Raw genomic sequence first — 24,944 nt, forward strand, 5'->3', positions numbered from 1 at the left:
ACACCTGCTCAACATCACCTAACATAAAGGGAGTGTGTTGGAGCAGAAATCAAGGCAAAAAGAGATGGAAGTCTTACCTGATTATAATTAATATATTTTTCTCAGGAAAAATAAAAGAACTCAAAAGACCACATGAACCATTTTTGAGACCTGTCGTGGGGCTTGGAAGGGTGTGGCGGCCTTGACAAATAAACTTCCTAGCAAACCTTCCACTATTCATGACACCAGTGCTAGGTTTGGTGTCCTGTCTGGTGCTCTCCTCACTTAGGGGTGTGAAGGAAGCTTCCAGTCACTGAGAAGGTTCCAGCTCTCAGGTAGGATGGTATCATGTGTCCTGGAGCCTCGATGCTCCCAGGTAGCTAAGCAGATCACTCGCAGAGATAGGAATTAGTCCTGGGTTTTCCAGCTAGCAGAAGTCTGACTATGGCTACTGAGGGGGTTTTGGGAATTTGTTTTTTTCAGCCTACCAATAAAGCCTGAGGCATAAAATCCACTGTTTAAAGATGAGACCCACTCAAACTGACTAATAAAAAGGCTTGCACTGTGTATTTAGCTCCTCAAAATCTTTTCTTTATTCATTTGTCTTATTGCCTTGCTAAAAGAACTGAAAGCTTGGATACTGGACTTTTGTTCTGAACTACTTACCATAGCTGTGTGTGTTTGAATGACTCCTTGGTACTACTGAACCTCTCTTTCATAATCGATAAAGTGAGTTGAACTTGAGTCTCTTGTTTCCTTTCCTCAACTAACATCTGAATTTTCTAGGTCTTACTAATATGCCAGTTTCACATGTGATATTGTAATCTGTGAGGTTATGTTTTAATCACTAAGTTATTTCCACTGAATTTTAATAAACAAAAGCACTAAGTATGTGTTATGAATCTGGAACTGCACTGAGTGCTTGATATGTATGATCTCATACATTCCTCAGTAATCAATGTGTTTGGGAAATTGTACTGATCACATCTGATGTCTCAGTTATTGTGATAAGATCTTCCTTCAAAGTCAATATTGTGTCATGGATAAAATGTCACAAAACTGAACAAAGTATATAATTAAACCCTTACAACAATCTTAAGAGATGAGTGATATTATTGTCTTCCTTCTTTTAGAGAAGAGGAAACTGAGCTACAGGAAGTTTAAGTGATGACGTGTCACAGTCACAGAGCAAGCAAGTGTCATAGTCATTGCCTCAGATCATGTCCCAGATGAAAGCAATTAAATGATTTACCTGAGTTCATGGGCTTCCCAGGCGGCTCAGTGGTAAAGAATCCACCTGCTAATGCAAAAGACACAGGAGATATGAGTTCGATCCCTAGGTTGGGAAGATCTCCTGGAGGAGGAAATGGAAATACATTGAAGTATTCTTGCCTGGAAAATTCCATGGACAGAGGAACCTGACAGGATACGGTCCATGGGGTCTCAAAGAGTCAGAGAGACTGAACATGCACATTTTAGATCTTGAAGCTCCTAGATGGCAGAGATAGAAACAGAATCCCGTTGCCTTTAGACAATGGTGATGCAAGAAAACCTCACTAGCCTGAGTGATGTTTAAAAAAATTCTTAAGAAAAACAAACAAACAAGCAAACTGGATAACGTTATTCTTTTGGCATCCAGTATGGAAGAGACTGTGAAGGTTGCTCCCTGCATGATGGACATTTCCTGCTTGCTTAGGTAGGATTTATTGCAGTGCTCCACCAGGTGGCACTCCAGTGAAGATATGGCTATTGAAAGCTCTCCAACCCCAAGACTTCAAGCCTGAAAGAATTTTGAGTAGGTTAAAAGGGTATTCTTGAGAAAGAGGCTGCCAGGCAAAGGAATATGGTTTCCCATGTTGCTGGTAGGGCACAGCCTGAAGACAGAGGAAAGTCCATGAACAGGAATCCTAAGACAAAGGAAAATGATCCCAGAAAAAGTAAGCCGCAAAACATCTAAGAAGGGTTAAGACAATTTCCCCTCATCTCGGGAAAATCCTGAGACTAGAATTCAGACTTGGAGCTGGTATCTTTGCTGCTAAATTGTGACTCCTTTAAAGAATCACATTTTTCTCTAGACTTCAGAGTCCTCATCTGTAAAATGTGTGTGTGTGTGTGTGTGTGTGTGTGTGTGTGTGTTAAGGGTTCTTTAACAGTGGGTTATGGGCCTAGTTGATGGAGTCCATGACCTAACTTCCTAAAGTCTTGGGAAAAACCGTGGACACCATTTTTTTTTAGGAAGAATGTCTGTTGCTTTCAACAGATTCTAACCAGACACAGTGAATCCCCAAATGTAAACAACATCTGGATTAGGTAATTTCCAAGGTCTCCTCTAGCTTCAGTGTTCTCTGATTCTGTAATTTTTCTGGGAAGGCAACTATGGTTGTCAAGTTAATTGGATTAAACTTCTGGCCAAGTTCCAGCTGCATCTTTTCTTACACACTGTCTAATGGTTTTGTTGGGGTAGTCACACCTAAGTTCAAGAAGTCCTGCAACACCCTCTCTGGTAGATCAGGTGGCACATCATGTGACTAATGTGGTTCATTAGAGAGCAGTTGCCAACACAGATCAGAGGAACTGCAAGAGCAACACACTAGATCCCATGAGTTTAGTAGTGGAAGCAGGTGCTAATTAACATCCTTTGGATGAACAGGATATGCATTTTTTGGGAGTGGGTAAGAATTTCTGGTTAGACAAGCTCCAAACTCTTTGGTCTACTTAGAAGGTGGTGCCAATTCCATCATCCAGAATGAGATTTTATTTCCTGATGACACCTTCTCAGCCAAGAAGGAAGGCCCAGCAAGGAGGTGGGACTATTATTTTCAGAGACATTGTCATGCAAATAAGGGCTCCTTCCAAAAACAGTTGCAACCAAGGGAGTGTCCCTGTCCTACCTCTTATGGTTCAGAAAAAAGTATCTCTTACGTCTTTTTTACTGGAGTAGGTTTGGTAGCTGAGTAATGTAATTATATAGATTACCAACAGAAACTGAGGTTTCAACCTGTCCTAGATATACACCATTTGTGAAGGGAGGGACTTGGAGAGGGGGATATCGATTGGGGATGCAGCCAATGGAGAGCTCCGCTACTGAACAGAGAATATTGTCCATGCATAGACTCTGCAGTAGCGCTTAAACATATGGAGATGGTGGAACATGAGATTAGTTCTTGAGGAGAGAACCTGGGAGGGAGAGCAGTTCCTCCAGAGTATCAAAGAGTATTCTCCAGAATGTGAGTTGTGTATAAGAAAAGGAGTCCTCCCTTGTGCTTTGGAAGTTTGGACTGGTTACCTTTCAGAACGGTCTGACCTACTGCCTAGGCCAATGGCTCTCAGCCCTGGCTACACATTAAAATCAACTTTTGAAAAATTACTATTGCTTTGGGCCCATCCAAGATCAATAAATCAGCATCACTGAAGGTGTGACCTGGGCATTTCTGTTTAAAAAATCTCTTCTGGTGACTTAATACACTGCTGAAGATGAGAGCCAACTGGCCTAGATCCATGGTAGAAATTATGGGGCTTATATGCAAACAACCTCATCTCAGTCTCACAGAATGTAACAATTTCAGAATTCTTAGGGCTTACTGCATTAAGACTTGTGCACAATGCCTGGTTCACAGCAGGTGCTCAACAAACATTTATTCAGTCAAGTAGTAGGTAGGGGTGAGGTGGGCCAGTGATACCACCCATCTTAATGGCAATGATTCAATTTATTCTTTTCCATGAGAAGGCCAAGGGAAAATCATCATTTCTACTTACTTTTCTGTTATTTTAATTTTTATTCCTTTCTTTCTTGTTATTTCTGCTTCTTTCTCTTTCCTTTCCTTGATGTGATATATGTTAACTCCAGGAGGTTGGGGTAAAAGTAGGATGCACAGAAGGAAGGGAGGGAAAAAAAAAAAAACAAGAGCAATGTCCTTGAATGTCTGTCTGTTTGTTCTAGAGAATGACTAGAGGAACACATGGGAGATCTTTCTCCCATGCTGCCATGCCCACCTCAAAAAGAAAGAGCTTGCCATGGATCTCAAGGTACATAGGCTCAGCCAATGAGGAAAACTGGCCTGAAGAGGTGATAGCATTTTCAGAGTGATGAGTAAAGGGAATGGGAATAAATTGAGCCATGAAAAGCCTTCAGCAAAGAGGACAAGTGAAATCGTTAGGACTCAGACAAGGAAAGGACAGTGAAGTCGCTCAGTCGTGTCCGACTCTTTGCGACCCCATAGACTGTAGCCTACCAGGCTCCTCTGTCCATGGGGTTTTCCAGGTAATAGTACTGGAATGGATTGCCATTTCCTTCTCCAGGGGATCTTCCCAGGCCAGGGCTCGAACCCAGGTCTCCCACATTGTAGACAGACACTTTATAGTCTGAGCCACCAGGGAAGTCAAGACTCAGACAAGGGCAGGTTAAATCTCCAGGACCCAGAGACCTTGAGAAATAGAAAGTGTATTTGTCATTTGTCCCATTGATCTTTCAAGAAAATTTTTCTTCATGCATTTATCACAGCATACAAGCATGTAATTGTTTATGTCTACCTCTCTCATTACAATCTTATTTTCCTGAGGAGAGAACTCTGAATATTTGCTCACCACTGAATTTCCAATGCCTTTCATACTGACATGTGGTCAGCACTCAAAATTATGTGTTGAATGAATTAAAAGGTGAATGAGTGAGATGAATCTATTATAGAATGGCAGTTAGCAGCTGGCAGGGGATTCAGGAATTTTTTGTTTCACAGAGTCTAAATGGAAGACTTAATTAACTGACCATCTCCTTCTCTCTACCATTTATTTTCCTCTCCTTCTCTCTGTTCTATATTACAGTATAAACATTCTCACACAATCTATTTTTTAAAAAGGCAGAGAATGAATGATAGTACTTTATGGTTATACTAGATATATAGATTGATTAATGCTTTCATTTTTTAAAATAAGTCCTTTGGCTTTTCTTAAGGCTATTTTCCTAATTTGATGAAGAATATTTGAGCCCCTCTATATGTCTGATGGGAGGATGGACAGGAAAGGCCCAGGCTAAGTACCCTGATCTCCAGAAGCTCATAAGCTAGAAAGGGAGATCATTGATGGGGCAATTTTGAGAGCTTCACTTAGGTTTAAGGGAACTCTGGGGACACACAGAAAGATACTTCACTTAAACGGGAATGACTTCCAAGAGGACATTTGGGAGGAGAAGATAGGCAAACAATGGTATGAAACGAGGGAAAAGTCAGCTCCCAAAGAAGAGGAATGCCTCCACCTTGAGATTAGAAAAGAAGCTAGGGAGGCAAGTTAGGTAACCTCTACAATAAAGCAGTAATAGAGCTGGAGACCTAGGCAAGGCAGTGTGTGGTGGTGGTGACAAAGTCTGAAGGACAGAGGATTGAGGGCAGACTGGCCATGAGATGCATTTTAGGAATGATGGAGAAATAGGAGCCCGCAGATAAGAGATGGAAAAGGAACAACTGCTGTGGAAAGAACTGGAAATTTAAATTAGTAGACTATAAACAGAGGGTGTGGTCAGTAGTGTCAGATGTTGGTGACTCAGCTGAAACAACAACATCTTAAAGGGGAATCGGAGGTAGATCATAGATGAGAGGAGAGAGAGGTATAGATGACTTCTTCTAGATAATTCACTCAGGGAAAAAAGGAGAGAAGTAGCTTGATAGACAAAGGGAAATGTAGGACCACAGTGTTCTGTGATGACCTTGAAGCCTGGGATGTGGGAGTAGGAGAGACGCTCGCAAGGGAGGGGATATATGTATATTTATAGCTGGTTCAGATTGTTGTCAGAGAAGGCAATGGCACCCCACTCCAGTACTCTTGCCTGGAAAATCCCATGGACGGAGGAGCCTGGTAGGCTGCAGTCCATGGGGTCGCTAAGAGTCGGACACGACTGAGCGACTTCACTTTCGCTTTTCACTTTCATGCATTGGAGAAGGCAATGACACCCCACTCCAGTACTCTTGGCTGGAGAATCCCAGGGACGGGGGAGCCTGGTGGGCTGCCATCTATGGGGTTGCACAGAGTCGGACATGACTGAAGCGACTTAGCAGCAGCAGCAGCAGCAGCAGCAGGTTGTTGTACAGCGGACCAACAAAACATGTAAAGCAATTACCCTCTAATTAAAAATAAATTAAAAAACTGACTTTTAAGTGAAAGAGCATTTTTTTGTTGGTACAGACTGAGAGGGAATATCCAGTGTAAAGGGAGAAATAGGAGACAGAAAAGAAAGGGTATATATTTTATCCTTTTGCTACAGGTTCTGTCTCTAAACACCTTCATTATCATTTTCAGCGCCTCTTCTCTCTGAAGTAATTTTAGATCATTTTGCTGAAACTAATCCTAAATTAGACTGCAAGCCTCAGATAGCATCTAACCAAATCTGATCTGTCATTCCCATTTAGCCATTTCTGATTGGGTTACTTTGTCTCTTCACTCAAGGACTATTAACCTGGGGTTCACAGTCCCCAAGGGGGTCCATAGAAAAAGTTATACGTTAACATACTTATTTTATTTATGATCAAATGTGGGTTTTTTTTTATGCTTTGGAAAATCTTAATCTGAGAAGAGATGTGTTATTGGCTTCCCCAGTCTGTCAAAAAAATCCACTATCCAAGAATGCTTTAAATGATAGCCATGACCAGCACGGTATCTACAAACTTGTTGTTGTTTAGTCATCAAGTCTTGTGTGACACTTTTGCGGCCCCATGGACTGTAGCCCACCAAGCTCTTCTGTTCATGGAATTTTCCAGGCAAAAATATTGGAGTAGGTTACCATTTCCTTCTCCAGGGGATCTTCCTGTCTCAGGGATCAAAGCCAAGTCATTGCAGGTGGATTCTTTATTACTGAGCCACTGGGGAAACCCATCTAGAAACTAACATCTTTCTTTTGCTTATGTTTCAGGTTGACTGAAAAATTGAAAAGTTGAAAGTGTCTTATGCTAGCAGTTCTCAAACAATGTGTGAGAATCACCTTGAGAATGAGACAAAAAGGACATACTTTGAAAACTCACCCCATTGAGCCTGATTTAGTACATTTAGTGGCAGACTCATGGTGATGTATGACAAAAACAATACAATATTGTAAAGTAATTAACCTCCAATTAAAATAAATAAATTTATATTTTAAAAAAGAATTTACAATTTCATAAACAGCTCTTCAGTTAATTTTGTTGCAGTGGTCTTTGGACAACATGAGGGAACATACGCCACACCGTTCCCTGGTTTTCCTTTTTTTTTTTTTTTTTCGAGATTTTATTTTATTTTACTTTACAATGTTGTGTTGGTTTTGCCATACATCACCATGAATCTGCCTTGGGTGTACACATGTTCCCAATCCTGAACCCCCCTCCCCATACCATCTCTCTGGGTAATCCCAGTGCACCAGCCCCAAACATCCTATAGGTTTTTCCTTTTGAACGTGTCCTAAATATTCTTTGAAAAGTGAAAGCAGAAGTTGCTCAGTCATATCTGACTCTTTGTGACTCCATGGATTATACAGTCCATGGAATTCTCCAGGCCATAATACTGGAGTGGGTAGCCTTTCCCTTCTCCAGGGGATCTTCCCAACCCAAATATCAAACCTGCTTTAATTATATTAAATACCTCCAGTGATTTTGGGAAATGCCACGCCTTCAAAATTAAACTTTTTCCAAACTTCCAAAAGGAATGCTGTCATCTCTAATATTTACATACATGAACAAACCATCCTCCACTGGTATCTGTGTGAGTGTTCTGAGAGACTCATCATATCACAGTCACAGAACAACATGCAAATCACTGCAAATGTAGGAGGGGCTAGCTGTATGGAGCTTTGCAGGATGGAAGCAAAAGGGAAAGGTGTTGTTTGAAAAGTGTAGATTTAAATTTTTGAAACTAACAAATGAATTTAAGAGAAGATGAATTTAATGATGAGGCTAGGGGAAAAAAGAAAAAAAAACCTAAACAATACAGTTGAATTTCCTGTAATACCAAACCACCAGACAAATTTTCTAGAGGTTAGCTCAAAATTTTAGGTGATCCCAAGTAGCATGGTGTGTAAAGCTATCCCATGCTGAGAAGAGCTCATGACTGCAGCACTCTGGAAATACTAGCTTGAGCTTCAACCAGTGAATGAGTTTGCCAGATATGAATGATGCTTCCAAGGAACAGTGGAGTCACTCATCTTCTGGGTCTGAGAAAACCTTGAATGGGGCCCTCATGTTCCTATCTTTCTGAGTTGAAGATGGAACTCATCCTTCATCTCCAAGTCAGATCTACAGGCTGGCTTCTATTCCCAAGTAAGTCAAATTCCTGCCAACAAAGCTGAAACAGAATATTTCAGCACTTTGTGGCTAAATGAGAAGTTTTTAAAACCAAGTTTAGAAGTTGAGCTAGCAGGATATAAAAAGCAAAAGATGTCTGAACCTAAAAGCCTATATGACATTTGCAAAATGAGTTGAGTCTATGTCTTTTGGCTTTGCAATAATCTTGGGTTTCAATATATATGCAAAGAAACATCAGATGTCATATCTAACATGAAACAGTCTATGATTCTTCTGATTCTCCAGACAGTGTCTATATAATATGCTCGTGGAATGTTTTGATTGATCTGGAAGGTTCTTGAAAGCAAATTTTACATTTTGTGGAATAAAAAAATTAATAAAACATTACATACTGCTTCCCCAGATCCAACAAGACCATTTTACTGAGATGATAATCACTAGAGTCCAGCAGCCATCAGTTAAAGAAACATCAGTCTACAGATGGCAAAAATGAAACAATATGCATTTCTGTGTTTCTCTGACAACTGTGAGGGACTATTAAGGAGTTCAAAATCATCTTCAAGGTCATCATGTTGAAAGTTTTTTTTCCCTTTTTCCCTATCAGACATTGGATGCAATTATTCATGAAGAATTTTTGGATTCATATACTTACCTCTATCCATGGACCAGGGAAAGCTGCATGCAGGACATAGTCTTCCTATGCTCTTCATGCACATAGGGCTCCCATTTTAATGGCATACTTAAAACAAATAATGATAAATAAAGTATACAATCATAGGCCCCTCTGGTAGACTCTTGATTGCTGTCTGTCTACTTCTGTCTTCTTGCTCACAGAGCTCTTCCATTGATATAGATGTGGAAAATGCCAGATACTTGTTTTCCCAGTCTTCCTTGCAGGTAGGTAGGCTAAGAGTTTGTGATCATGTGCTGGCCATCAGGAACTGAAGAAGTCTGTTCAGAAGATCTCTGAGAAACAATTTTCTTCTTCTTTTAAATTAATTTTTATTGGGCTATACTAGATTTATAATGTTGTGTTAGTTTTAGGTATACAGCAAAGTGAGTCAGTTATACATATACATATATCTACTCTTTTTTAGATTCTTTTCCCATGTAGATCATTACAGAGTATTGAGTAGAGTTCCCTGGGCTATACAATAAGTTCTTATTAGCTACCTATTTTATATAGTAGTTATATATGTCAATTCCAATATCCCAATTTGTCCCTCCTCCGTCTTTTCCCCCTTGGTAGATGTAAGTTTGTTTTCTATATCCATGACTATTTCTGTTTTGTAAATAAGTTCGTTTGTACCATTTTTTTTAGATTCCACATATAAGCAATAGTATATGATATTTGTCTTTCTCTGTCTGACTTATTTTACTCAGTATTACATCTCCAGGGCAATCCATGTTACTGCAAGTGGTATTATTTCAGTCTTCTTTATGGCTGAGTAATATGCCATTGTATATATGTACCACATTTTTGTCCATCCCTCAGTGGACATTTAGGTTTCTTCCACAATTTTCTTTAATATGACTGAAGTGTCATATTAAATATGACAAAATATGTTTGAGAAGTGATCTCTTCTCTCTACATTTACTGGCTTTAAAACTCAGTTGTTTGAAGATGAGTGCTTGTAATTGTGGCATCCTTCTGGTGATGATGAAGGAAAAACCAAGAGCTTAGTTGTGAAGTAGACTCAGTGCCCTGACATGGTCAAGCTACCCAATTAACCCACTCTGGAAACATCCAGCTCTGGGATTTTATTAAATTCAGTTCAATATCCTACTATTTGCAGGCAGAATCTTTCTACCAACACAATTATATTATCTGGCTATTAGGGCTAGTATTCTTTTCTTCATTCATTCAAAGAATGTTTGTGAGTATCCACTAAAGGTTAGGTATGAGGCCCTCATGGTGAGTATAATAAACATGGTTTCTGCACTTCTGGGGATCCCAGTCTAAGAGCAAGACAGATACTGAGATTACAATATATAATATTCAGCTTGATATTGTTAGGCATTTCAGTCAGTGAAGGCCTCTTGGAGAAGTGATGTTTTTTCTTCTCTGAAGAAAAAGAGGGAACTCATCAGGTAGGTGGTCTCATTTGTGCTTTTGCAAATTAATTAATTTAAAAAGTGGAATGATTTGGGAGAATGGTATTGAAACATGTATAATATCATATAAGAAATGAATTGCCAGTCTAAGTTCAATGCAAGATACATGATGCTTGGAGCTGGTGCACTGGGATGACCCAGAGGGATGGTATGGGGAGGGAGGTAGGAGGGGGCTTCAGGATTGGGAACACATGTACACCCATGGCAGATTCATATTGATGTATGGCAAAACCAATACAACATTGTAAAGCAATTAGCCTCCAATTAAATTTAAATAAAGAAAAAAGTGATCTCCTATAAGTTGATAAAATCAATCCATGGAATCAAAAAAGAAAGAATAGTCTCTCACAGTTGTCACATTGAGCAGCTACTGTCTCTGGAATCAGGTGGGTCAGTCAGGTGGACCCTTAAATTAACTCCTTCACAGGGCCTCCACAAACCTTATTGTGATCATTTTTATAAATAGAAAACATCGTAGTGGCTGCGGTAGTTGAGGTCAGAGACACCAGTTTTCATTTATGTGTTGTGTTCATTATAAATGATCTAATAAATTATCCCTTTTGACTAAGAATTTCCATAATTACTTTCAGCCTGAGGGCACTTTTTTGTTTGTTTTTAAACATTCAGCCATTTTGATTTATGTGAATGTGAAAATATCTACATTTTTTTCTGCTTTTAATCCAATCTACAGAATATTATTTAGCACAAGGAAAACTCCAAAATAGCTGAATCTTTCCACTTATTTAGATTTCACCAAAGAGTCCCCAGGGTAGAATGAAAACATCCCTGAGCTGGGGTAATTTTACAAAAACTGCTTAGAGCTCAACAGCTATTTCTGTACTTTCAGAATTCTGTAAACATATGGGGGAAAATCTGTCCACAGTTATGCCGGAGCAGTGCCCAGGCCCTGAATTCTCCTATCGTTTCATTGTTTGGAAAGGCTAAGGCCAGAGATTCAGTGTCTGTGTTGGAAAGGTCCTTGGAGATTTTTCATGTCTCTGCTTCTGCCTCCAAGACAAGGTCTCCTGTCCTTTCTTCCCTGAGAAATCATATTCTTTTCTTCCTTTTTTGCCTTCCTCCCTCTCTGCCTCCCCCCTCCTCCTTTCCTTTATTCCTTCCTTCCTTCTTTCTTCTCTTCCTTCATTTTCTTTCCCTCCTTTCTTTCCTTATCTCATTTCCAGATATCTGTCTAATTTCCACTAGCTCTGGCATTACATTGTCCTTTGATTGGGCATCACCTTAGTGTGTCATATGCCAAGTATATATATTTGTGGTATAATGCTTTCTATTTACATAAAAAGGAGTTGTCATGATTAATGGCAGGAATGATTTTGGTTTGTGGGTGAGGAGAGGGAATGCAGAGAGGGAAGTTTGTCTTCATTCTCCAAGACATGAGTATTTCTGAAGTAAAATACTCCTCATGTATGCCAGGGCCCAGGTGATGGCAACTTCAAAATATCAGCCACTTCGCTCTTTTTGACCAGGGCATGCATGCCACAAGGCCCTTCAGTGTGACCTCACATTTACATTTTCTATGTTTAAATGAGTTTATAAATTAGCCTTTTGACATGTACTCCAAATGAGGTTGTGCACACAAGTGTACTGTTATGTAGAGGTCAAAGGTTATTCCAAAGACATTCATTCTATAACTTTAAACTTACGTGATGTTATCAGAACCATATTAACTCTCAGTTCAGTTCACTCAGTCATGTCCGACTCTTTGCAACCCCATGTTGCAACCCCCTGAATTACAGCACACCAGGCCTACCTCTCCATCACCAACTCCTGGAGCTCACTCAAACTCATGTCCATTGAGTAGGTGATGCCATCCAGGCATCTCATCCTCTGTCATTCCCTTCTCCTCCTGCCCCTAATCCCTCCCAGCATCAGAGTCTTTTCCAATGAGTTAACTCTTCTCATGAGGTGGCCAAGTATTGGAGTTTCAGCTTTAGCATCAGTCCTTCCAAAGAACACCCAGGACTGATCTCCTTTAGAGTGGACTGGTTGGATCTCCTTGCAGTCCAAGGGACTCTCAAGAGTCTTCTCCAACACCACAGTTTAAAAGCACCAATTCTTTGGCACTCAGCTTTCTTCACAGTCGAATTTTGATATCCATACATGACCACTGGAAACACTATAGCCTTGACTAGACGGACCTTTGTTGGCAAAGTATTGTCTCTGCTTTTGAATATGCTATCTAGGTTGGTCATAACTTTCCCTCCAAGGAGTAAGTGTCTTTTAATTTCATGGCTGCAATCACCATCTGCAGTGATTTTGGAGCCCCCAAAAATAAAAGTCTGACACTGTTTCTACTGTTTCCCCATCTATTTCCCGTGAAGTGATGGGACCAGATTCCATGATCTTAGTTTTCTGAATGTTGAGCTTTAAGCCAACTTTTTCACTCTCCTCTTTCACTTTCATCAATAGGCTCTTTAGTTCCTCTTCATTTTCTGCCATAAGGGTGGTGTCATCTGCATATCTGAGGTTATTGATATTTCTCCCGCAATCTTGATTCCAGCTTGTGCTTCTTCCAGCCCAGCGTTTCTCATGATGTAATCTGCATATAAGTTAAATAAGCAGGATGACAATATACAGCCTTGACATACTCCTTTTCCTATTTAGAACCAGTCTGTTGTTCCATGTCCAGTTCTAACTGTTGCTTCCTGACCTGCATATAGGTTTCTCAAGAGGCAGGTCAGGTGGTCTGGTATTCCCATCTCTTACAGAATTTTCCACAGTTTACGGTGATCCACACAGTCAAAGGCTTTGGCATAGTCAATAAAGCAGAAATCGATGTTTTTCTGGAACTCTCTTGCTTTCTCCATGATCCAGAGGATGTTGGCAATTTGATCTTCACGGTTCACGTATTGCTGAAGCCTGGCTTGGAGAATTTTGAGCATTACTTTACTAGCATATGAGATGAGTGCAATTGTGCGATAGTTTGAGCATTCTTTGGCATTGCCTTTCTTTGAGATTGGAATGAAAACTGACCTTTTCCAGTCCTGTGGCCACTGCTGAGTTTTCCAAATTTGCTGCCATATTGAGTGCAGCGTTTTCACAGCATCATCTTCAGCATTTGAAATAGCTTAACTGGAATTCCATCACCTCCACTAGCTTTGTTCATAGTGATGCTTTCTAAGGCCCACTTGACTTCACATTCCAGGATGTCTGGCTGTAGGTGAGTGATCACACCATCGTGATTATCTGGGTCATGAGGCTCTTTTTTGTACAGTTCTTCTGTGTATTCTTGACACTTCTTCATAATATCTTCTGCTTCTGTTAGATCTCTACACTTTCTGTCCTTAATTGAGCCCATCTTTGCATGAAATGTTCCCTTGGTATCTCTAACTTTCTTGAAGAGATCTCTAGTCTTTCCCATTCTGTTCTTTTCCTCTATTTGCATTGATCAGTGAGGAAGGCTTTATCTCTTTTTGCTATTCTTTGGAACTCTGAGTTCAAATGGGTATATCTTTCCTTTTCTCCTTTGCTTTTCGCTTCCCTTCTTTTCACAGCTATTTGTAAGGCATTTTGCTTTTTTGCATTTCTTTTTCTTGGGGATGGTATTGATTCCTGTCTCCTATATAATGTCACAATCCTGTCTATAGTTCATCAGACACTCTGTCTATCAGATCTAGGCCCTTAAATCTATTTCTCACTTCCACTGTATAGTAATAAGGGATTTGATTTAGGTCATACCTGAATGGTCTAGTGGTTTTCTCCACTTTCTTCAATTTAAGTCTGAATTTGGCAATAAGGAGTTCATGATCTGAGCCACAGTCAGCTCCCACTCTTGTTCTTGCTGACTGTATATAGCTTCTCCATCTTTGGCTGCAAAGAATATAATCAATCTGATTTTGGTGTATTTATCTGATTTATAAGTTTATGTGACCTAAAAGGTTATGTTTTCAAAATTAGCTTTAGTCCTGTGATGCCTAGTGCACGATTAAAAGTAGATACAAGTAGTTTCTGTTAGGTAATCGTTTAAAACCACAGTTGCCCTATATAGCAAAAGATGCATTTTAACCTAAAATGTTCCATACTTAATACTGCCACTAAAAATGCACTCAGGAACTCAGAAATTTGAGGCACATAGTTGGGATTAGTTTTTTTTTCCCTTGAGTCCCTCTTGGTTCAAGAAAACTGCCAGTTCTAGAAACATTTCTCTTACTTGAAACTTTCCTTTTAATAATTGTTTTCGAGCTCCTGTAGTTATAAGCTAAGCCTTATGCCACATAGTGCTTATAAAGTTAACAAAGCTAATTAAAAAAAATACAACCTTTTAAATCAGATACACTCATCAATATACTCCCAAATATTTGATACTTTGTTCAGGAGGGAAAAAAGAAAACACATGAAGACAGGTTGAAAATATTATTTTTTAAAAGAAAAGGGATATTATTGACATGGAATTTTAAACCCCTGCTTTTATAAGATCTTCAGCTTTACAATCAGACCCAAATTGCAGGATGCAAAACCAATAAACAAAGATAAAAATATACAATATATAAAATCAATATACAATATTAAGTGGTGTTTCTATATACAAACAGCAAACTATCTGAAAAGGTAATTAGGAAAACAATCCCATTTGCAATAGTCACAACAAAAAATATACTTAAAAACACACTTAACCAAAGAAGTGAAAGACTTGTACACAAAATTATAAAACATTGATGAAGAAAATGAAGGAAGGCACAGATATATAGAAAAGCATTCCCTGTTCATGCATTGGAAGAATTAACATTGTTAAAATGTCCATACAATCCAAACTGAACTATAGATTCAATTCAACCCTATCAAATTCCCAATGCCATTCTTTACAACAATAGAAAAAAAATCCTAAAATTCATACAAACTACAAAAGACCTCAACTAGCTTAAGCAATCTTCGGTAAGAATTAAACTGGAGGCATTATACTTACTGATTTCAAATTATATTACAAAGCTATTGTAATCAAAAAAGATGATATTGGCATAAAAATAGACATATCGACCCATGGAACAGAATAGGGAGTTCAGAAATAAATCCACCAGTTTATGTTCAACTGATTTTCAGCAAGAGACCAAGAACACAATATGGGAAATGATAGTCTCTTCAACAAATGATGCTGGTAAAATTGATATCCACACACAGATGAATAAAATGGCATTCATCTCATACTACATACAGATATAAACTCAAAATGGATTAAAGACTTAAATATAAAACGTGAAACAGTAAAACGATGAAGAAAATATGGGGAAAGTGTCTTGTTATTGGTCTGGGAAATGCTTCAAGTACAGGTCACAATAGTCATAAAAAAGACAAAACAATTGTATCAAGCTAAAAAGTTTCTATGCATCAAAGGAAACAATCAAAAACGTGAAAAGGCAACCTTAGAATAGGAGAAAATATTTGCAAAGCATATATCAAATATGGGGTTAATGTCCAAAATATATAAAGAATTCAACTCAATCGCAAAAAGACAAACAACCTGATTTGAAAATAGGAAAGAATTGAATAGATATTTTTCAAAGAAAGATATACAACAGGCCAACAGAGGTATGGAAAGTTCGCAACATCACTAAACACTGAAGAAATACAAATCAAAACCACAATGAGATAGCATCTCCCACCTGTTAGGATGGCTATTATCAAAAAGACAAGTGATAACAAGTGTTGATGAACTTCTGGAGAAAATGAAACATTTGAATAGTGTTGGTGGGAATGCAGCCACTATGGAAAACAGTATGGAGACTCCTCAGAAAATTAAAATAGAACTGCCATATGATCTAGCAATTCTTCTTATATAAAATCAAAGGAAATAAAATCAATGTCTCAAAGAAAAATCTGCCATTTCATGTTCATTGCAGCATTATTCAAAATAACCAAGATATGGAAACAACCCAGGGGTCAGTCAAGAAGTATGGGACAAAGAAAGTGTGGTATGTAAAATGGAATATGTATATACCTTAAAAATCCTTTTTGAAAAAGGAAATCCTGCTATTTGCACCAAAAAGAATGAACCTATAGGACATTATGCTAAGTGAAGTAAGTCAGTCACAGAAAGACAAATAACACTTGATCTCATTTATGTGTGGAGTCTAAAAGGTTGAATTCACAGAAACAACAGAGTAGAATTGTTGTTGCCTGGAGTCAGTGAGTGGGAGAAATGCGATGTTCGTAAAAGCACCAAAGAGTGCAAAGTTTCAGTTATGAAAGATGAATAAGTTTTACAGATCTAATGTATAGCATGTTGACTACAATTAACAATGCTGTAATACATATTTCAAATTTGCTAAGAGGGTTGATCTTCTTTAATATAAATTTATCTATTTTAATTAGAGAATTACTATACAATATTGTATTGTTTTTGCCATACATCAACATGAATCTGCCACAGGTATACATGTGTTCCCTATCCTGAACCCTCCTCTCTCCTCCCTCCCCATACCATCCCTCTGGGTCGTCTCAGTGCACCAGCCCCAAGCATCCAGTATCATGCATCGAACCTGGACTGGCGATTCATTTCATATATATTACTCAGCCATTAAAAATAATACATTTGAATCAGTTCTAATGAGGTGGATGAAACTGGAGCCTATTATACAGAGTGAAGTAAGCCAGAAAGAAAAACACCAATACAGTATCAGTCAGTCAGTTCAGTCGCTCAGTCGTGTCCGACTCTTTGCGACCCCATGAATCGCAGCATGCCAGGCAGGCCTTCCTGTCCACCAATACAGTATACTAACGCGTATATATGGAATTTAGAAAGATGGTAACAATAACCCTGTATGCAAGACAGCGAAAGAGACACAGATGTATAGAAAGTCTTTTGGACTCTGTGGGAGAGGGAGAGGGTGGGATGATTTGGGAGAATAGCATTGAAACATGTATAATATCATATATGAAATGAATCGCCAGTCCAGGTTCAATGCACAATACTGGATGCTTGTGGCTGGTGCGCTGAGGATCGATCTTAAATGTTCTTCCATTCAGTTCAATTCAGTCACTCAGTCATGTCCAACTCTTTGCAACCCCATGAATGGCAGCATGCCAGGCCTCCCTCTCCATCACCAACTCCCAGAGTTCACTCAGATTCACGTCCATAGAGTCAGTGATGCCATCCAGCCATCTCATCCTCTGTCTTACCACCCACCAATACATACACAAAGGTAACTATTTGACGGGATTATTTAACAATGTCATTCAGTCACTGAGTCATGTCTCTTTGCAACCCCATGCTTCCCTGTCCATCACCAACTCTCAAAGCTTACTCAAACTCATGTCCATTGAGTTGGTGATGCCATCCAACCATCTCATCCTCTGTAGTCCCATTCTCCTCCTGCCTTCAATCTTTCCCAGCATCAGGGTCTTTTCCAATGAGTCAGTACTTCACATCAGGTGGCCAAAGTATTGGAGTTTCAGCATCAGTCCTTCCAATGAATATTCAGGACTGATTTCCTTTAGGATGGACTGGTTTGATATCCTTCCAGTCCAAGGGATGCTCAAGAGTCTTCTCCAACACCACAGCTCAAAAGCATCAATTCTTCAGTGCTCAGCTTTCTTTATAGTCCAACTCTCATATCTGTACATGACTAGTGGGAAAAAAGGTAGCTTTAACTAGATGGATCTCTGCCAGCAAAGTAATGTCTCTGCTTTTTAATATGCTGTCTAGGTTGGGATACTTTAATATATCCCAACTCCTAGTTGGGATACTATAAATATCCCAGTTTAATATACTAAGATAGTAGATGGTTCTTATCAATGGATGATTTAGACTCCTTTAGCAATGTGTAGATATATCAAAACATTAAGTTGTACCTCTTAAACACATCTTTTGTGTGTGTGTGTCAATTATACCTCAATAGAGCTAATAACAAACAGGAAAATGGCAATAAAAACCTAGCTTCAAGGATACATTGATGACCTAGCTCTTATGTTGATTCCTAGAATATAAAAAACTACTTAAAAAGTATTCTTAAAATTACTATTTTGTCTTACCTGTGTATGTGTGTGCTCAGTTGCTCAGTAGTGTCCAACTCTTTGCAAACCCCCAGACTGTAGCCCACCAGCCTCCTCTATCCATGAGATTTTCCAGGCAAGAATGCTGAAGAGGGTTGCCATTGTTTTTGTTCTTTTTTTTCCCCAGGGGATATTCCCAATGCAGGGATTGAACTCATATCTCCTGCATTGCAGGCAGGTTGTTTACCACTGAGCCACTTGGGAAGCCCATATTTTACCTATGTATCTCTGCATCTCTCTAGTAATACATGCGTATCTATCTCTTGCCTATTTATCTCTGTATCTATCTATCTATCTATCTATCTATCTATCTATCTATCTATCTATCTATCTATGTACATGGTGAAATACTTGAAACCAAGAGCAATGCCATATTTGGAAATCTAAAACAAAAAGTAATCTTAAAGCAATTCTTCATTCCAGGAGGATCTCTTATGCAGTAGGAAAGTTATGAGCATTAAGAGTGATAAATGCTACTGAGACAGAAGTGTCAGAATGGTGCACAGAAGTTCATTTTGGATGAGGTATTTTGTAGGAGCTTCCCCAGAGGCAGAAAGGGAAAACATTGAAAACTGAGCAAAGTTAATGAAACCAGGAGAGAGCATAAAATTTTCCAAGAATATTGAGAACTTTGTAACCTGAATGAAAGATAATTTAAATGGGGGAAGATGAGAGAAGATGCTGCCAAAATAAGTTCACAACATATTTTGAAGGGTCTGGACTATGCTAAGGAATTCAGATTTTATTTTTTGGATCATTCCACTTATAGGCTTCATACACGGTTGTCTTTTCACTACTAAGTATACAGTGACTATCATGGGGCATTGCATGTCATATTTTGCAACAAACAAAATGTTTGTTGACAGAATAAGCAGATAGGTGTTTTTAGAAAGAGAAGCAACAGGATCAGATATGTGTTTTATTTAGTTAGACCAGAAGGAAAAATTTCAAAAAGCATTTTCAAAGCAAATGGGAGCAGCTCTCAAGCAATTCTGAGGGCAGCTGGGAGGTGACACTCTGGCTTCCTCATACTCAGCAACAGTAATAAGCTCCAATTACTGAAATGCTAACATAGTTACTCCAACACCATGTATTAGTTTTCTTCCTTTTCTGTTTCACTCCCTTCCCTCCCCCTGAAGGATTACCTTGCAAATAGATAACTCAAAGTTTTTTATACCAAATTCTGCTTTTGAGACACTCCAGTTCAAGACAGAGTCAGATGACCATTGTCTAACACAGAGATTGTTAGAGCCTTGACTAAAACAGTGGCCATGGAAAATATGGAAGGCAGAATTCCTGCTTAATCCCTTCAAATCCACATGCCTTGGTATATACTCACCTTCTCTAAGTCATTCAATTAAGCATTTATCTCAGTGCTTCTGTGAAGGAATTTTGCAGAAATAATTAAGGCCCCAAATGAGTTGAAATTATCTCCAGTGAACCTGACCTAACCAGATGAGTAATAAAAAGGGACTGGGACCTTCCTAGTGAAAGAGATTCAAAGTGTGAAAGGAATTTGACCTTTAGGGAGATTCTCCAGTGCTAGCTCTGAAGATGACACATGAAATGTAGGCCTCAAGGAGCTGAATGCAAGCCCCCAGATCAGCACCAGCAGAGAGATGATATTTCACTTCTACAACCACAAAAAATTGAGTTCTGTCAACAACATGAAAGAATCTGGAAGTAGATACCCTTTGAAGTCTTAAGATGAGAACACAGCTTGTAAAACCCTGCTCAGGGGCCTCAGTTAACCTATTCTCAGACCTTTTACCAAAGACAGTATGAGAAATAATCTGGAGTGTTTTAAACTGCTAATTTTTTGCTAATTGCTTATGTGACTGTAGACAACTAGTACCAAATGGAAAGGTGTTAGGTTTAATATACAGATAGAAATCAAGTGTTAAATTGCTAGGACTTGGTGGCTGATTGTGTGAAGTGGTTGAAAGAAAAAGAGGAATGACTTTAAAATTCTAGTCAGGGGCATAATGATGACATTTAATGGGTTAGAAAATGTGCAAACAGGGATCTTGTTATGGTATGAATATTTTTTCCTTGAGTTTGCCATGTTTGAGATGAAGGTGTTTAATAAGCAATTGAAAATATAATTCAAAGCTCAGGAAAAATTCTGGCTCTGAAGAATAAGCATTAGTAAATCATCAATATATGCTGAATGCCAAAGTCATGGGAATTCCAGGTGAGAGAGCTCAGGTGTTAGGTGTGAAGATGGTCTTCACTGGTCAGCCTCTCTGATCTTTGGCGATAGAGATTTCTCAAGTGAGCAAGGGCACAGTGTTCTTATGGCCATGGGAATATGTTAAATCATGTATTGCCTTAATGTTGATTTTAATCTTATTTACAGTACAATAAACTTTAATACCACAGCCTTGTCTAACTCAATGAAACTATGAGTTATGTGTAGGGCCACCCCAAGATGGGCATATCGTGGTGGAGAGTTCTGACAAAATATGGTCTCCTGGAGAAGGGAATGGTAAACCACTTAGTATTCATGCCTTGAGAACCCCATGAACAGTATGAAAAGGCAAAAATATAGGACACTGAAAGATGAACTCCCCAGATAGGTTGGGGTCCAATATGCTACTGGAGAAGAGTAGAGAAATAACTCCAGAAAGAAGGAAGAGACAGAGACAAAGAAAAAACAGTGCCCAGTTGTGGATGTGACTGGTGATAGAAGTAAAATCTGATGCTGTAAAGAACCATATTGCATAGAAAACTGGAATGTTAGGTCCATGAATCAAGGTAAATTGGATGTGGTCAAACAGAGATGGCAAGAGTGAACACCGACATTTTAGGAATCAGTGTATTAAAATGGACTGGAATGGGCAAATTTAATTCAGATGACCATTATATCTACTACTGTGGGCAAGAATCCCTTAGAAGAAATGGAGTAGCCCTCATAGGCAATGAAAGAGTCTGAAATGCAGTACTTGGGTGCAATCTCAAAAATGACAGAATGATCTCTGTTCATTTCCAAGGCAATCCATTCAATATCAGAGTAATCCAAGACTATGCCCCAACCACTAATCCTGAAGAAGCTGAAAGTGAATGGTTCTATGAAGACCTACAATACATTCTAGAACTAAAATTAAAAAAAAAAAAAAGATATCCTTTTCATTATAGGGGACTGGAATCCAAAAGTAGGAAGTCAAGAGATACTGGAGTAACAGGCAAATTTGGCGTTGGAGTACAAAATGAAACAGGGCAAAAGATAACAGAGTTTTGCCAAGAGAACACATTGGTCATAGCAAACAGCCTCTTCCAACAACACAAGGGAAGATTCTGCAAATGGACATCACCAAATGATCAACACCAAAATCAGGTTGATTATATTCTTTGTAGCCAAAGATGGTGAAGCTCTATACCATCAGCAACAACAAGACCAGGAGCTGACTGTGGCTCAAATCATGAACTCCTTACTGCCAAATTCAAACTTAAATTGAAGAAAGGAAAGTAGGGAAAACCAATAGACCATTCAGATATAACCTAAATCAAATCCCTTATGCTTATACAGTGGAAGTGACAATTAGATTCAAGGGATTAGATCTGATAGAGTGCCTGAAGAACTATGGATGCAGGTTTGTGCCATAGTATAAGAGGGAGTGATCAAGACCATATCCAAGAAAAAGAAACACAAAAAGGCAAAATGGTGTTAGAGGAGCCCTTACAAATAGCTGAGAAAAGAAGAGAAGCTGAAGGTGAAGGAGAAAGGGAAAGATATACCCATCTGAATTCAGAGTTCCAAAGAAAGCAAGGAGAGATAAGAAAGCAAGGAGAGATAAGAAAGCCTTCCTCAGTGATCAATGTGAAGAAATAGAGGAAAACAATTGAATGGGAAAGACTAGAGTTCTCTTCAGTAAATTTAGAGATACCAAGGGAACTTTGCATGGAAAGATGGGCTTGATAAAGGACAGAAACAATGTGGACCTAACAGAAGCAGAAGATATTAAGCCATGGCAAGAATACACAGAAGAACTATACAAAAAAGATCTTAATGACCCAGATAATCATGATGATGTGATCACTCACCTAGAGCCAGACACCCTGGAGTGCGAAGTAAGTGAGCCTTAGGAAGCATCACTAAGAACATGCTAGTGGAGTTGATGAAATTCCAGCTGAGCTATTTCAAGTCCTAAAAGATGATGTGAAAGTGCTGCACTCACTATGCCAGCAAATCTGGAAAACTCAGCAGTGGCCACAGGACTGGAAAAGGTCAGTTTTCATTCCAATCCCAAAGAAAGGCAATGCAAAGAATGTTCAAACTATGGTGCAGTTGCACTCATCTCACACACTAACAAAGTAATGCTCAAAATTCTTCAAGCAAGCCTTCAATAGTACATGAACAGAGAACTTCCAGATGTTCAAGCTGGATTTAGAAAAGGCAGAGAAACCAGAGATCAAATCGCCAACATATGTTGGATTATCGAAAAACCAAGAGAGCTCCAGAACAACATCTACTTATGCTTTACTGACTACGCCAAAGACTTTGACTGTGTGAATCACAATAAACTGTGGAAAATTCTGAAACAGATGGAAATACCAGACCACCTGACCTGCCTCCTGAGAAACCTGTATGTCTCAAGAAGCAACAGTTAGAACCCTATATGGAACAACTGACTTTTTGAGGAAAACAAAGGCAGAACACTCTTTAGCATAAATTACAGAAAGATCATTTTGGATCCACCTTCTAGAGAAATAAAAATGAAAACAAAAATAATCAAATGGAACTTAATTAAAATTGTTTGCACATTAAAAAAAACTATAAACAACATGAAAAGCTAAGCTACAGGATGGGAGAAAATATTTTCAAATGAAGCAATGAGCCTTACAGCAGCCAGAATGGCCATCATAAAAAGGCTACAAACAATAAATACTGCAGAGGATATGGAGTGAAGGAAACCCTCCAATACTGTTGGTGGGAATGTGAATTGGTTCAGTCACTATAAGGAACAGTATGAACCAAAAATTGAGCTACCATATGATCCAGCAAACCCACTAGTGGGCATATATCTAGAGAAAACCATAATTAAATGTTCACTGCAGTACTGTATACAATAGCCAAGACAGGGAAGCAACCTAAGTGTCCATCAACAGAGGAACAGATAAAGAAGATGTGGTACATATGTACAATGGAATATTACTCAGCCATAAAAATAATAAAATAATGCCATTTCCAGCAACATGGATGAACCTAGAGATTATCGCACTGAGTGATGAAAGTCAGACAGAGAAAGAAAAATATCATATAATATTAGTTATATGTGGTATTTAAAAAACAACACAAATGAACTTATTTACAAAACAGAAACAGACTTATTGGCTTAGAAAATAAATTTATGGTTACGAAAGCGGAAATATGGAGGGAATAACTTAGGAGTTTGGGATTAACATATATGTCTACTATATACAGAACAGATAATCAACAAGGACCTACTGTATAGCACAGGGAACTTGACTTAATATTCTGTAATGACCAAAGTGAAAAAAGAATATGAAAATGAACAAATATGTGTACATGTATAACTGAATTACTTAGCTGTACACCTGAAACTAACAAAACATTGTAAACCAACTACACTCTAATAGAAAATAAAATTTTAAACATAATGATGACCCACTAAAAATTAAATGAATAAATAAGTAAATGTACAGGAATTGATCTCTTTCCAACCAAAAAATAGAGTTAAGAATTGCACAAAATTCAGGCATATTAATCATCCATTTGTTGGCCCATTCTGCCACATCATCTTTGAAGACACTGGAAACTCTACAACACTGCTTGAGACACAGTTTATACGACCCAGCTTGAAAAAAGCTTAGGCAACTCCATTTCTGGATCACAGGGTGTTAACATATTAGTCAACTCATAAAAGCTTCCACTGATTTATATGAAGTTGTATTGTTGCATCACAGGCTGAGGGGCCTAAATTGTTTTTGGAGAATATAGGACTCTGTCTTCAGGATCCTGACCCATGAGTCATACCCAGGATTCCCAAAGCCGAGGCCAGTGGGGACATGGAAGAACTTGGCTCAGACACAGGGATATGACTCATTAGAAGAGATGAACTAGTTTTGAAAAATAACAAGAACCACCTTCTATTCTTTGCATACCTGCCTTCTTTCTGTAACTTCCCCCCTCCCCTCACATACAGAAAAGCAACGTAGTATATTTGGAAGTGTTTATGATATATATAGATATATAAATCCACTCATCATTATTTACTTTTAGAGATCTTGGTCCATTTTTCTATGGGAAGTGATGGTCAGAGTTAATCTTTGAATAACAGTGGACTAAATGACACTTGTTCTATGTTTCTAAAAAAGTCACTTGCCAAACTTACACACTAAGTTGAGTAAATCTGTGACAAATTCATATGGTATTATATCCAAGCCCAACTTTCTAATCGTTTAAAGGACTCCAATTAACAAATTTTGAAACTCATTAACAAAAAGTTCAAAGTAATTGCTGATGTACTGCTATAAATGCAGTGATGGGTGATCCCCAGGCAGTGTGACACCTCAAGTAAGGACAGTGGTGACTGTCACATCATGTTTCCATGTGCATGTAAGAGAAAG

This window comes from Capricornis sumatraensis, chromosome 15, assembly GCF_032405125.1.
Source record: "Capricornis sumatraensis isolate serow.1 chromosome 15, serow.2, whole genome shotgun sequence".
In the NCBI taxonomy this organism is placed as follows: domain Eukaryota; kingdom Metazoa; phylum Chordata; class Mammalia; order Artiodactyla; family Bovidae; genus Capricornis; species Capricornis sumatraensis.